Source organism: Hypanus sabinus, chromosome 21, assembly GCF_030144855.1.
Source record: "Hypanus sabinus isolate sHypSab1 chromosome 21, sHypSab1.hap1, whole genome shotgun sequence".
Classification (NCBI taxonomy): domain Eukaryota; kingdom Metazoa; phylum Chordata; class Chondrichthyes; order Myliobatiformes; family Dasyatidae; genus Hypanus; species Hypanus sabinus.
Window position 1 is genome coordinate 61,186,025 of NC_082726.1, and position 6,459 is coordinate 61,192,483.

Below are 6,459 nucleotides of genomic sequence, written 5' to 3' on the forward strand. Positions count from 1 at the left end.
GGGTGATAGAAAAGTAGAGGGCCATGTAGGAGGGAAGGATTAGATTAATCTTGGAATAGGTTACAAATTCAGCACAGCACTGAAGACCAAAAGGTCTGGACTGTGCTGTATTGTTCAATGTTCTGAGGTTTTCTGTCATCTCCCCAAATCTTGCTGGATGCATTTCTGTCATGATATATTTGATAAAGTTGGTCAGGTCCAGCTAGTCTTGTGGTACTTGAGCAGTGAGATGGAGCTTGTTTGAAATGTAAAATATTGAAAGGAACTCTGACACTGTGGATGTGAAGGGGATATTTCCTATTCTGGGAAGAATTGAAAACTAGAAAGTCACTGACAATAAGGGATCACCCTCCAAAAGGTGAAGATGGAACACATAACAGGTCAGTGTGGGAATGGCCCCTACAGCTGTGATGACAAATCTATCCCTTCTGCCTGTACATGTTCTATAGTTCTCCGTAACCATATTTGTTCATTATGTGCCATGTCATATGACGCAGGTGATCTTGGTCTTTTCAGATTGTTCTTGACAAATTTTCTACATAAGTTGTTAGCTATTGCCTTCTTCTGGGCAGTGTCCTTACAAGACAGGTGAACCCAGCCATTATCAATTCAGAGATTGCCTGGCATCAATTGTTACATAACCAGAACTTGTGATATTAGAATCAGGTTTAATATCACCGGCATATATCATGAAATTTGTTAACTTAGTGGCAGCAGTACAATGCAATACAGAAAGGAAAAGATAAACAAATTAGTTACAGTAAGTATGTATATGTATATTAAATTTGTTGTTCAATCATTAAGTTGAATCCGACTCTTTGTGACCTCCTGGGCTCCTGCACACCAAGCCTTCTTGTTGGAAATTGCCTTTCTATGATCCCCAAGGTCATACACATTGTCTGAGTAATATTATCTATCCATCGTAGCCTCTGTTGTCCTATCCTTCTTTTACTTTCTGATTTACCTAACATGACAGTCCTCCAAGGAACCCTGTCTTCTCATGATGTTGCCAAAATATTTGACATAATCAAGCCTCCTAGTGAGCAGTCTGTAGTCTTCAAGTATTGTCCTGTTGGATCTTCTTACTGTTCAATGAACTCGTAACACTTTCCTCCAGCATCCAAGTTCAAAGATGTCAATATGTTATCATGCAGCCTTACTAATAGTCCAGCTCTCACAGTCATACTCGTACATCACAACTGGGAATACCTTAGACTTGACTATACAGATCTTCGTAGACAATGTTATGTCTCTGCTCTTCAGTATTTTATCTAAATTTCCCATTGCTGCCCTCCCCAGAAGTAAGCACCATTGAATTTTGTGGCTGCATTTACCATCTATAGAAATCTTTGAACCGAGGAAGATAAACTCCATCAATGCTTCTACTTCCTTTCCATTAATTAACATTGAGTTAATAGGGCTGGTCGACATAATCTTGGTTTTCTTAATATTTAGCAACAAACCAGCTTTTGCACTTTTTTCTTTCACTTTGATTAGAAGCTTCCTCAGATCCTCCTCACTTTCAACCATTAGAGTGGTATCATCTGCATAGCTGTGGTTGTTAATATTTCGGCTGGTAATTTTAATTCCAACATTTGAGTCCTCTAGACGAGCGTTCCTCATGATGTATTTAGCATATAGATTAAATAAGTAGGATGACAGTATTCAGCCTTGTCATACTCCTTTCCCAGTCTTGAACCAGTTTGTTGTTCCATGTTCAGTTCTAACTGTTGCTTCTTGATCTTCATACAAGTTTCTCATAGGCAGATCAGATGTCCAGGTATCCCCATTTCTTAAAGGATTTGCCATAGTTTATTATGGTCCACACTGTCGCTCCTTTAAGTAAGTTTTGTTATCTTTCCTTGCTATCTTCTTGAACTTTGCGTTCAGTTGGAGGTACTTGTTCCAATCTCCATTGGTTTTCACTTCTCTTCACTGCTCAGACACTTGTAGAGCCTTCCAGAAAGCCATTTTGCCTTCCTAGTCTTCTTTTTGTTTGCAATATTTTTTCTTGCCATCTCTTGTATAATACGCCTTACTTCAATCTATAGTTCTTCTGGCTTTCTGTCTACCAGGTTTAATTCATTGAATCTGTTCTTCACCTCCATGGCATATTCTTGAGGGATTTTATCAACATCAAACTTTGTTGGTACGTTGGTTTTCCTGATGCTTTTCAGTTTCATTCTGAATATTGCAACAAGCAGCTCATGGTCTGAGCCACAATCTGCTCTTGGTCTTGTTTTAGTTGACTGGATAGAGCTCTCACACCTCTGATTGTGAAGTATAGAGTCAATCTGGTTTTGGTGTTGACTGTCTGGTGATGTCCGTGTATAGAGCCACCTTTAGGCTGTTGGAAGCGGGTGTTTACTATAACCAGAGAGTTAATTAGGTAAAATTCTACCAGCCAATGCCCTGTTTCATTACGTACTCCAAGGCCAAAGTTGCCTGTTATTCCAGGTGTTCTGTGATTTCCAACTTTGGCATTCCAAGCTCCAGTGATAAATGTAACATCCTTTTTTGGTGTCATATCCAGTAGGTGCTGCAGTTCTTCATAAAACTGGATAATTTTATCCTCTTTGGCGTCTGTGGTTGGAGCATAAGCTTGGATCACTGTGATGTTGAAAGGTTTGCCTTGAGGTCGAATTGTGACCCTTCTATCATTTTTGGGGTTGTATCTAATCACTGATTTTGATACTTTTTTTTTGACAATTTAAGCCACTCCATTCTTTCTGCAGGGTTCCCACCCACAGTAGAAGATCTGGTAAATGTCTGATGTAAAATTACCCATTTCAGTCCACTTTAGTTTGCTAATTTGTAGTATGTCAGCGTGTATTAAATTGTTAAATTAAAAATAGTGCAAAAACAGAAATAATATTAAAACAAGTGAGGTAGCGTTCATGGGTTTATGTCCATTTAGGAATCGGACGGCAGAGGGGAAGAAGCTGTTGCTGAGTGTGTGCCTTCAGGCTTCTGTACCGACTTCCTGATGGTAATAATGAGAAGAGGGCATGCCCTGGGTGATGGGGGCCCTTAATAATTGATGCTGCCTTTCTGAGACAACACTCCTTGAAAACGTCTTGGATACTACAGAGGCTAGTACTCAAGATGGAGCTGACTAATTTTACAACTTTCCATAGCTCCTTCTGATCCTGTGTCGTAGCCTTGCCCCCACCGGCCCACCCCGTACCAGACAGTGATGTTGCCAGTCAGAATGCACTCCACGGTACATCTGTAGAAGTTTTCAAGTGTTTTAGATGACAAACCAAATCTCCTTAAAACTCCTACTGAAATATAGCTGCTGTCTTGTCTTCTTTATAGCTGCATCAGTATGTTGGGACCAGGATAGCTGGTCAGAGATCTTGGCACTCTGGATTTGTGATACGCATCAGCTGCTCATACGACCACCAACTTCCCCCATGGCTTCACGTGATCAGATCGGTGGTGGGGTTTGAGCAGGTGCTACACCTTGCCCAAGGGTGACCTGCAGGCCAGTAGGTGGAAGAAGAGCCTTTAGCCTCCTTTGGTAGAGACGTAACTCCACCCTGCCACAATCATGAGCCTATGTAAAAGCTTCTTGAACACCACTATTGCATCTGCTTCCACCACCGGCCATGACAGCCTGTTTCAGGCACCCACCCGTCTGTAAAAAAAAATTACCCCACACATCACCTTTAAACCTTCTTCCTCTTAAAGCATTTAAACATCTCCCTTTGACAATTCTACCCTGGGAAAAACATTCTGGTTGGCTTCTCAATCTATACACGTCTATCTGCTCTCCTGTCAGTTACTGATGCTGTAGAGTAAACATCCCAATTTTGTCCAGCCTCTTTTAGATGAGGCAAAATGATTTTTGGAACAGGTTTTCTGGAAGACCACTATCTGTGTGGAGCAGAAATAACATCTTCATGTCACTGACAATCAACACTGTGCACCTCAGTGGTGTGTGCTTAGTCCACTGCTCTACTCTCTCTACACCAATGACTGTGCGGCCAGGCACAGCTCAAATGTCATCTATAAATTTGCTGATGACACAACTATTGTTGGCAGAATTTCAGATGGTGATGAGGGCGTACAAGAGCGAGATATATCAGCTGGTTGAGTGGTGTCACGCAACAATCTTTCACTCAACCTTAGTGGGACCGAAGAACTGACTGTGGACTTCAGAAAGGGTAAGATGAGGGAACACACACCAGTCCTCAAAAAGGGATCAGAAGTGGAAAGAGTAAGCAATTTTAAGTTCCTGGTTGTGAATATCTGTGAGGATCTATCCTGGGCCCAACATACCAATGCAGCTACAAAGAAGGCACAACAGCAGCTATATTTCATTAGGAGTTTGAGGAGATTTGGTTTGTCACCAAAGACACCCGTAAATTTCTACTGATGTACCATGGAGAACCTTCTGATTGGCTGCATCACTATCTGGTATGGGGGTGGGGGTGGGGCTACTGCGCAGGATTGAAATAAGCAGCAGAGAGCTGTAAAATTAGTCAGCTCCATCATGGGCACTAGCCTCCATAGTATCCAGAACATCTTCAAGAAGCAATTCCTCAAAAAGACAGCATTCATCATTAAGGACCCCCATCACCAAGAACGTACTCAGTTCTCACTGCTACCATCAAGAAGGAGGTACAGAAACTTGAAGGCACACTCAACTATTCAGTAACAGTTTCTTCCCCTCTGCCTTCAGATTTCTGAGTGGATATTGAACCCCTTATTGTAATTCAGTTTTTTCTCTATTATGTATTGTATTGTACTACTGCCACAAAGACAACAAATTTCATGACATAGGCTGGTGATATTAAACCTTATTCTGATTCCTCAAAAGGGTGGTGGAAATTGAATTGTTGAATATCTGAGGCAGTGATTGATTTTTCATAAGAGGGGCCAATAGGTTATCAATGGGAAGGCAGAATAGAGGTGGCCTATTCCTGCTCATAATACGTAGGCTCCCAGTAAGAACACTGAAGTGTTTGATGTTGAGGGTACAGTGTTTAAAACATAGTCAGATTTATTCTACCGTCAAGATGAGGCCACGCGCAGGTCGATGGAGCAATACCTTATCTCCCGTCTAGGTAGCCTCCTACCTGCCAGCATGAACATTCAACTCACAGAGCTCCGTTGATACCCCTGCTCTCCCCTTACCCCATCCCTATCTATAATTTTAGTCTGGTTCTCTTTCTCTCTCTTTTTCCTCCCCTCACTATAATCTCCCCCCAGCCCTACCTTTCTTTCTCTTTTATTTCCCATAATTCTCCACCTTCCCCCTAGCCCATTTCCCTTCAGCCTATCACTTCCCAGCTCTCTACTTCATCCCTCCCCCCACTTCTTATCCCCCTCGACCATCCCACGTTACTTCACTCCTGATGAAGGGTTTCGCCCCAAAACGTCGTCACTACCTCCTCCCGTAGATGCCATCTGGCCTGCTGAGTTTTGTCAGCATTTTGTGTTTTTATCAGATTTATTCTGATCACTGTTGCCCTCTACTGGTAAATCTGGAAATTACCCCAGTTTTGACAAGGTCTTTAATTGGAATGCCCTTGTGGTTATTCTGGCCGAGTCTATACGAGTAAAATGTGTTAACTATTGTGAGGTCCTTCCATCAGTCAGTAGACCATGAATGTTGCATCCTAACTGTCTATGTTGTTGGTGTAGTGCCAGTATGTAAGCCAGGGCAGTACAATATAGGGAGCAAGTTGTTGCTTATCCAGCAGGCAGCTCTCCACACAGCTGATGAATCCAAAGGAGTGGTAGAGACCAATACAGTTTGGCACCATAGGATTTGCCAGTCAGCATTGAACTCAATGTAGGACTGCCTTGGGGACTCCAGCTAAAGATTTTCCCTCTAAATTTACTCCTGATGCCTTCCCAATGCATGGGTATAGGCACAAGGCAGTGGAGTTTTCACATCAGAGTTTTCCTTCTCTAAATGCACAGCTGACAAGCCCCATCTGCTTGCGGCAAATGGTTTTAAGGTGCTGGTGAACTAGTAGAAACTATTCCAGTGGACGTAGTAGCTGAGCCACACATTAAGGGCAGGAGATGGAGACACAAGCCAAGGGGAGCATTTAGTAGGTAGTGGGACCTTATCCACACCAACTGCCCTAGCTGTGACAACCAGTGTTGACTATTAGGAGGTGGAATTTGTGAACAACTGCAAATATGGGATTTTCTGCTGGCTTAAAATAAAAACTGCCTGGTGCAAGGTTCAATGGTTCCATTTAGTACCAGAGAAACATGTATTGTACACAATCTGAAATTCTTACTCTTCAGACATCCACAAACAGAAAAGCCCGAAGAATGAATGACAGAAACACCAGATCCCTCCCCCTCCCTTTAAAGAGCAGCAAAAGCATCGACCCTGCCACTCCCCCCAAAGGTTGAAATAGGGCAATTTCTTCCTCCCTCCCCTCACAGACGCCGAGTCCCTCCAGCAGTTTGCTTATTGCTCCGGATTCCAGC